This window comes from Astatotilapia calliptera, chromosome 15 (assembly GCF_900246225.1).
Source record: "Astatotilapia calliptera chromosome 15, fAstCal1.2, whole genome shotgun sequence".
Taxonomy (NCBI): Eukaryota; Metazoa; Chordata; class Actinopteri; order Cichliformes; family Cichlidae; genus Astatotilapia; species Astatotilapia calliptera.
Genome location: NC_039316.1, coordinates 6,508,965 through 6,519,079, shown reverse-complemented (window position 1 = coordinate 6,519,079; position 10,115 = coordinate 6,508,965).

Sequence of the window (10,115 nt, the reverse complement as noted above, 5' to 3'; positions counted from 1 at the left end):
TCAAACTTACACCATAATACTTTTCACATGTCTAATCAGTCATCCGACTAATCAGAAGACACCATATTAAGAGTTGGTATGGAGAAAAAAATAATGAAATCTGAGGCTTTTTGGTCCGCTTTTCTACGTTGTAGAACATAAAGAAATGAAAGATATGACAAAAATGACTTTAATAGCTGAAGATTCTGGCTTCCTGCATTTTGAATGTGGGTTTATTTACCTTATTTTTGTTACAGCCTAATTTAGTCTTTGAGGTTAATAAAATAAATAAAAGTCGCATTATTTTCATTACAAACAGTTTTATGTATCACACATCTGGAAACAGCTATGCCTTTTAAACTGGCAAAACACAAATCCAGTGTTTTCTTCTTGTGTGCACAACAAATATACGGCACTGCCAGCAGAGGGAGGCCTCGTCTTACATTACAAATATTTGATTCATTAAAATTCTGTGTTTTTGTATGCGTTTAGAGCTCTCTCGTTAGGTTTTACTGATATATCAATAAATAATTATAAATCACACGGTCAAACTAACTGCAATTTTATGTCTGGATAATTATACCTGAACATTAGTAGATATTTTTCAATTAAGCCGCATTTTTTGAGTCATTAAAAAAAATTAAACAAAAAAAAAAATGCAAAGGCAGACTCATTTCATAATCACAACATGAATAAAACACTTCTAACCAGCCCCGCTCTATTTGAGGCTTTTCTGTTCATGGCTGAATCCATGCCAGTCTCTGCTCATATCGCTGCTATTTAACAGACTGTGCCGGCTTAGCCCCCTCTCTGGACCCTCAGTAAAGTGCCTGCTGATTGGTGCGCAGAAAACAGCAACCATGGCAACCAGCTGTTTGGCAGTTTCTCTGTTGGAGGAGATGTGGAGGGGGCGCGGCTGGGGGGGCACATTAGCCTATAGGTATAATCACATACTGACAGACAGACATATAAACACACACTGCAGCATCATTCTTTCCAGCTATCTGGTAGCTATATTTATCCAAAAGGTTTGACCCAAGACGCTCAACAGCCGGTTTTTGTTTTCAGTCTACCACACAAAGGCACCACATGCATCTCTTAAATTACTGTTGAAGTCATGATGTCTGATTTATTTAGCTTGTGTCCTGCTTTTCTCAGAGACCTGAAAAGCCAGTATGGGTGGTGTTCAGGGTCATGTGTGTTTGACTGTGTTCACATGTGTATGACAAAAGCACCTCAAATTGTTTAACCTTCAGATTCTCACTACATAGAAAAAGGACTCTGGTTGCTCATTCACATGCATGCCGCTTCCCTAAAGAGCGAGGGACATAAAGGATTGGGTACGTATGTCTGCGTGACCTAAATGTGGACAAGATTTGAAGCGACTGGTTCATTCTAGACGTTCACACTTAGAGATGCTGATCCTCTGTTGATTAATTCTCATGGCTCTTCATCCACGGCTGTAATCAGCTAAGGGTGGCTGCTGGGAAATAAGTAGATCGAGGAACCGATTAATGCAGAGGACAAGCTTTTGCCTGCCATTTTGATTCATTTGTAGTCCTGTGCGTTTGTGTGTGGATATAGAGCCAGTAACATCAGGGTGGGAGTCAGATCACTTTCTTGATTAATAAATTTGATTTAAGCGGAAGAATCAACAATCCAGAACAAACAGAAGACCCATAAAGACCCATGGTTTTTGATATTTCTTTATTTTCTGCCACATAAGCGACAGTCAACATAAAATCTGAAAAACACGTCATCTACTGCTTTTGTTTACGTTTCAAAATTGACTTTGCCTAATTAAAATTGTGTAACCCAGTGAAACTAGCACACACAAGTCCTTACACGGACCTTGAATGTTCAACATTTGACAGAACGGTTTGACTTATAGTGACGATATATGTTTTTGATGGTCCTTTGACAAGGACAACTTCACTTAACCCAAGCTCCTTTGAATTAGTCATCATGCCACAACACTGTGCTACTTTTCCATTTGTATTTACAACCGAATGAGTCACTAAATAATGAGATACTGGTAACTGCAGTTCTGAGTACAGGTGAAGTCAGTGTTGCACTTCTACGAAGTGCTGAGAATCTGGGATGTTATGAGGTAAACAATGCAAAAGCTGCATAAGTTTATTTCAAACCAGTTGGCAGAGAAATGCTCCTGTGTTGAGGATAGTAACACATCACAACCTACAAAAAACTTAACAGATTAGCAATGGACACTCATAGCTTAGCTGTGAATTTTCACACAGCTCCCATAATTATTTTCTTGTTTGTAGCACTGCTGTGATTTTTTTTTTCAAAGGTTATTGTTTGAAACCTGTTGGTTGTAAAGTGTCAGACAGGAAATCCATTATCACAGAGAGGGGCTATGATGTCATATAGCTCCTTGGTTGTGCTTGAAACAACTACTTTATGTGGCATGTATTTACCTGTTTAACACAGATAATACATAATGTATAAACATTTCTTTACTTAAGTGAGAATCGACTTATACAATGTTTATAGAAAGCAGTCTTTGTCCCAGGAAAGGCTCTTACAAACCTTAACGAACTTTTTAAAAATGTAAATAAAAACAGAATGCAGTAAACTGAATATCTCACAAATCCATATTTTATTTACAACAGAACATAGACAACACATTAACTATTTAAACTGAGAAAATGCACTATTTTCATTTTATGATTGCAGGCAAGTAATTTTAGCAGCCAGACTCTTCTACTGTTCTTATATGCAAAGCCTTCCCTGAAAAAGACATCGTCTGGACCTGCGTATACTTTGCAGCTTTCATAGCGCCCTTTCAGATGTGCAAGTTGCCAATTCCATAGGCACTGATGCACTTCCATGGGGAATAAGCACTTTAACATTAATGACAGGAAGTAACCAAAAAAAAAAAAAAAACCCTGAAAACTGAGACAGGGCAATACAGTTGGCATGAGGAAATGAAGAACTTAGTATCAGAGTCCAGCCTGAGGGTCATGACAAATAATAAAAGAGACACCACTTGGACCAAAGCATACAAAATTATTAACCAAATAAAGTAGAAAACTGTAGTACTCCATGAGGTTTGCTAATCAGTGTTCTTGGTGTATCAGTATCTGGATGGGTTACTGAATGCTAAGAATGCCTAATGTTGTATAGAATAAAATCTAAAACAATCAGGCCAAAGCTAACCGAACAAATAACACAATGAATTGTCTCCCTGAATGGAGAAGAGCTGAAACAGTCAGCTCTTAAATGCTTCAAGGAGACTGGTCAGGTGCTTTCAGTTGCACTGATTAACCCCGCCTACCAGGAACTTGCAAGACAACTCACAGGGACACATGGGGAAAAACACAGCGGGAACTGGCCAAGGGAGAGGGCTGTTACACTCAAAACACAAACGGGATCAACAAAGCCAACCGATATTAGGACCACGACATGCATACAGGTTTTGCATCTTTAAATGTATAAACTTCTCAAACCTTAGCAAATGACACTATTTAATAATGTTTTATTGGTTTCTACTATAATATTTTCAAAACGTGTTACCCAGATGGTAACAATGTAAGATATTTACCATGGCAGAACCATGGCATGTATGCCATGGGAAGCCTTTACAGGTGCACAAATTAGTGTGTGTGTCTATGTCTGTGTGTGTGTGCGTGTGTGTGTCTCTGTGTGCGTGTGTGTGCACTCCTTGCACTCCTAGATTTTTAACTCATGCCTTTTGCAGATCTTTGTAGAGGATAGTGAAGTTAATGTGCTTTGCAACAAAGCACATTACTGTAGCAGTGTAATTGATGTTTTCTTGGAATATACTTTGACATTGCTGGAGTTTTATAACTGACATGAAAGCACATGATTAACCATTAATTACTTCTACTCAGATATCAGTGTTACCTTTGACTTGTTTTTTTTTTTTTCACTTTTGGCTCTTGTGACTTTTAAGTCACCATCTGCTTCTTTGTGTCTGGCGCTGCTTTTTCTTCAGTCACTTTATTCTCATTACTTTTGTAGAAGTGGGCAGAGAGACAGGACCATCTCTATATAGTAATAAACTATTTATGACACTTGCCAAACAAGTTTAAGCAGGTTTAAGTAGCTCTGCTGCTTTAACTTGCCGTGGGACAACTATACTGTTGTTTGTTGGCCACTGTCTGAATTATGAGGAAATGTGGGTCAATCTTATTTTTTTCCCTTTGATTAAATATTTTACTTTGATTGTTTTTCCTAATATTGCTCTTTCAGATTAAATGCTATTGCTGTTATTTGTGCACTTGTAATGATGCACTAAGCATGTATTCTACCTGGTTTGCTTAATGAAAATAACCTCTTTATGTGTCTCTATCTCTACATAATTCACTAGAAACAGATGGTATCATGAAGAATGATCTGTCCTCCCTCCTGTGGATAGACAGATCACCCACCAGGATTCCCCCCATGTTGTCTAAATAGACTTGGCCTGCCTGAGTGTGCGCGCACACACACACGTTCACGGGGTGGGTGGGGGGTGGGAGGGGTTGTGTTCTCATATGTTTATGAGAACTTTTACAGCTGACCAATCCCAGCCCTCTGAATGAAAGGGCCAATCACAACAAAGAAAACAAGCCTAAAAAAACAAGTAGTTCATGCACAAACAGGCCAGCAGACATATGGCTTCTAAATAGTGCTATTAAATCTAAATCCTTGAGTTAATCCCCTGGGTAGTCGCAGAAGTATTGTCTACACTGTGTTTATAACAGCAGTGTTTATCATTAAATATTCATAATACTCCTCCACGATGATAATATCTAGCGGTATATGTTCTTATGAATTGCAGAAGATGCACAAATGAGCATAAATGATCTCCATAATTATGTCAGACATCATGAGAGTCTGTCTGCTAAGTTATTATTAATGCACAATAACATTTTCACTCTCATCATTCTACAGAGGAGTATACACTTACAATGTCATTGTAAGTAACAAGTTTGACTTCCTTTTAGCTCCAGAACTGCCTTAATTCTTCATAGCACAGATTCAACATGGTGGTGGACACATTCCTCACAGATTTTGGTTCATATTGACCTGATAGCATCACACAGTTGTTGCAGATTTGTTAGCTGCACATTCATGATGTGAATCGATATCTGTGACTGTGGAGGTCATTTGAGTATGCATGCTGCAGCAGAAACTGAGAATCATCATTCATTTTCAAAACAGGCTCATTTTTTTTTATAGGTTTAATGAATTCAAGAGGCGTTATTTCACATAACAGACATCAAACTAATTTGAACCTGAATGGAGGGAACGATAACTCATAAGACAGCTCAAACAGAGTGTTTTTTAAAATTGTTTTATTCCCTGTTTCTCTGCTTGTGTTCGACGTCAAGTCACGTACATTCATTCAGAGTTACAGTTAATTATATTAAGTATACTCTTAATATTATTTTATTGACAGTGATGTTCAGTTAGCTAAGTTACATCATAGAAACATAGTCCAAATAGCTACTTTTTACGTTGATACTATGAGTACATTTCAAATCCTGTACTTTTTTTTACTCAAGTAAAGGTGTTGACTCAGTATTTTAAGTTTTATCAGAGTATTTTTAACGCAACTATTTCTGCTTGTAATGAAGTGTTAGAGATGTTCTTCTGAATGCTTTGGTTGTGATGAGTGCTTATTTGAGCTGCTGTTGCCTTCCTATCAGCTCCAAGCAGTTTGGTCAGTTACTCTGACCTCTGGCAAAACTTCCGCTTCTTCAGAACGTCTGCTCACTGGATGTTTTCTCTTTTTTGGACCTTTCTCTGAGACGGATGTGTGGGAAAATCCCAAAAGATTAACAGTTTCTGAAATACCCAGACCAGCCTCTCTGGCATCACCAACCATGCCGTATTGAAAGTCTCTTATATCACCTTTCTTCCTCATTCTGACAGCTTGATTTGAACTTCAGCAGGTCATATTGATCATGTCAACATATCTAAATGCATTTGGTTGCTGCCATGTGATGGGCTGATCAGATATTTGGGTTAATGAGCAGTCGAAAAGATGAATATAATAAAGTGGCTGGTGATTATTTTTAAATGTCTTTCCTGCAAAAGCATTCGTTGCAGTTAACACCACTTTTTCTATGTTAGATATATTTAGATATTGCATCTTTAACACAGCTGTAAACCTTAAATGTAAAATATACTCAGATATACAAATTGGCCACTTTGGAAACTGTGTTTATTTTTTTAAAATATACTTGGGCAAAATACTGAATCACAACAAAACTGCTCTTGCGTGTAATCTGAAAAAATGTGATCGAGAAGACAAACCAACAAAACGCTGTATGAATTTCTCATTTGACCTGTAGGCCAAAGTGGGAAGTGTAAAGCAAGAAATAAGGCATGGGAAGGTTGCAAGAACTTCAACTTCATCCATTAAGTACGTCTGACTGATAATGCTTCTGTATGTATATTGAATTTTAACTACTTTTCAGTACTTTTTTAAGTATTTCAGACTGTTGCATTGGTATTTCTTCTAAAAAATATTGTGTAAGCATTACAGTGGTGTAGTTATTAGCACTGTTGCATTGATGCATGGTTTTGAGTTTGAACCTCTTGCTGGCTACACTTGGGGGGTTTTCCTTTCGGTACTCCAGCTTCCTCCAACCAAAGATGCATCTTCATTTAGCAGTTAGAAAATGGATGATGACTCTCCTGCCATTCCCTAACATACAGTGGATACTATTTTTTTCTTTATACTAATCTCATCTATACCAGCTAATGTATTTTGAACCTATTCTTAGTAAAACTGGTGCACATGTACAACAGCAGGTCATACTCATTCAGCCAAATCAGCTCTCTGTATTTGCCTTGAGCCATAGTAGTAGTAATAGTAGTCACAATGCACAAAATTAATATTTCAAACAAAGTCTGTGTGCGTTTGTGCACACTCACATTTTTTATGCTTAAACAACAAGAGTTGTAACATTTTATTGGAGTGGAAAGTCGAATGGACGTGGTGTAGCGAAATTAAAGAGTTTTCCCATAACATGCATTGCAGGATTTACCACGCACACATGTGCAGACTGTGTAAGTGGAACACATGCATGTGTGTCATATAGTATTTATAAAGTGCAGAAAGGAGGTTGTTCTCAGAGATTTGGTTGTACTTACTGTTGAAGAAGAATAAAATATTCAGTAAGCATCCAAAAGTTACTCAGATTGAGACATCACTATCTAAGCCTCTTCATGCATTTCTTCTTTTTAACAGGGTTACTGTGCATCAGTTAATCACGGTGATGACAACAAGAGAAACCTGCATGCTGTGCCCTCTTTGCACAGAATGCTGGTCTAGTGTGCAAAGGATGACAGAGAGTCATGAGGGCAACAGAAGAAAAAATCAACCCCCATTTTCGTACTCCCATTCGGTGGAATAAATGATGCCGTATGACTGAATTGCCTGTCATGTGAATGAATGAACAGGCTGCAGCGGCGTTATTCCCTGCACCAGCATTTCTCTGATGGTGCTGTTAGGTTCCACAGCAGTGGGTACACGATGGGATCTATCTTCAAGCTGTGGAGAATTGTGTCACTCCATCTCCCATCTCTTGCTCCACTGCACCCAGGGATATCTATCTTTTTATATTCGTAATATTTTCCCCTTCTTTTCTTTGTGAAATGTTTGCATGAAAGACTACCGAATCCACAGAGAAGAAAGGGGAGGGGGAATGTAGTGAAGAAGAAAGAAAGGTAGAGGAAATTATATGATCAACAGAGAGAATGGCAAATGGGAAGAGGGGGATGGGAAGACTACAGGAGGGTCTTTACAGCAGGAGATATACTGCACTGTATTCTGTTGTACGACTTGAAATGCACTCCTCAGAAAACACAATCTGGCAACAGCTCGCCGAAATGACACATCCTCCTGCTGGTGTCGTTTAATTTCATACATCCATACAATTTCCCTGTTTGTGTCAAACAGCTGTCTTCCTTTCACATCAGCGTTAATATCGTAAAACGCCGTGACCAACAGCAACTTGTGAGCACCGTGCTGCTGTGAGATTTGCTGGTGTGCAGCCAGTTGACTGAACCGGGCAGGCTGACTGGCAGGGAGGGAGCTCCTGTCTTTAACTATTCTCCTCACATTCACCTTGCAGTCCCAATTATTCAAGGCAGCGTGCACTAGCACTCTCTGCCAGCCAGCCCCAGCTGTGAAAAGTGGGTCATGGAATTAAAGGCACACACACACACGTGCAGCAGCACCAGCAATGCATGTGCAATTCTTGTTCTTGCAGTGAAATCCAGAGTGGCTGCTTAGAAATATGTTTTAATGATTCAAAAGACCTTCATTGTCACGCTCTTTGCCACAAAAAAAAGCTGTTTTAACATTCATTAAATGTGTCTCTCTGGCCTCTATTCTTCCACCTGACTTTCCTTCAGAAACAAAATATACAAGCCGAGTGAAGGCATGCTGACATGTTCCCCCCAAGATACAAGATCATTGCAATGATCAATGTGTAGACTCTTGCAGATCCCTTTTAAACAGCAGCTTTAAATCTGTCTCTTATATCAATGAACAATTTCTACCTAGCAACAGTGTACAGTAGGCCAGTGGGCCAGTCCATATGGGGCTAGAGAAAGGCTACTCGTGCGCACATTGAGCAATAATGTCATACCCTGATGAGCCCTTTACAGAGTCAGACAGCGTGCAGGCGTGTCCTACTAAACTACTGCCACACTATAAGGCATTGAAGGGGAGCACATTGGGCACCATGATGCTCTCATATGCCCCCACGGTTCCGTGACAGAACTCTCAGATCTCAGCACATAATGCATAATGACATGGACACGCACAGATGCACATGTACAAATATAAATGGGCATCATAAATATGGAAGGACCCTCCTGCCTGGTTTAGGGAGATAACATCTTGTAGACAATACCACTACCAATAGGGAAAGACTTCTCAGACTTTAATATTTCTAAAAATAAAATGAAATAGTTTATATTTGATGCTGGAGTTTTATTTAATATTGGACAGGCTATCAGTCCTTATGCTAACTACGTTCTTTATTTAGACTTTTGTGTTAATTTTTCTCTCAGCTTAACTGAGACACACTTATGACAGTGATGGAGAGATCTGACACCAAGCAAGATATGATGCATGACGTCAAAGCTTTCTTTACACGGTCATTCTCTTTTTATAGTTACTTTGAAACTGGAGCAGCCACATCCTTTATGCAGTTTACTAAACTCCTTTTACTAAAATGTAGCTTATTGTGCCTCTGTGTGGTAATCTCTGTGCAGTAGTGTGCTGTTTAAACCTGATGGAAAACCAACCAGTTAGGGTTGGCGAATGGTTGCTTTCAAGTTTGCGTTCCATTTCTTTCCAGTTTCACTTCTGCTAAGCAAGAATTTAGTGAGTGTTTGCAGACAAGTCAGCATCTTTCACACAGACTGTAGATGACCATGAAACCTGCTAGCAAACAATAGGGTCATAAGGATGTTTTGCGAGTAGCAACATATATGTCATAGCCAGTGACTGCCAGTAATCTCCAGCATCTACCACAATTCACGCTTTTCCCTCAAGACTGGTCGTTGCTTGGGGTTCACTGATCTGTTTTTAGGCCTGGTGACTGTGACTTTAGGAGTTGATTTCACAGTTTCTGTCAGTAACCGCTCGCTAACTGGTACACGTTGCCCTCACGACGACCAGTCTCCAGGCCTGTGTGACTGGGGCCATAAGTAATCAGTGACGTTGCAGTTGCTGTATCATCTGCATAAATGTTAACACCTTCTTGTGCTTTGGAGACACTTGGGAATGGATCTTGCTGCTGTCTGGTTCTGTAAAAAACTCTGAAAACACAGGTCTTTCAGTCAACTGCCTATTGCATAAAAATTTACTTGAAAAGGAAGTTGTGATTCAAGCTGTCATTGGAAAAAATATAAGTGTAAATAAGTCTAGGTTATAGAAGACTTTTACCATGCTAAGAGAAGCTAACAGTTAATATAGTATCTATCTAATAAAGAGCAGTGTTTCAAGAGAAAAGACTATGCAAATGGTGAAATGTGGCTGTAATGAAACATACAAATGCATTTTGCATGTCAAGTAAAATGAAAACTAGAAGTAGAAGGGAAGTAGAAAAGAAATAGACAAGTAGAAACATTTTCTTAAACAG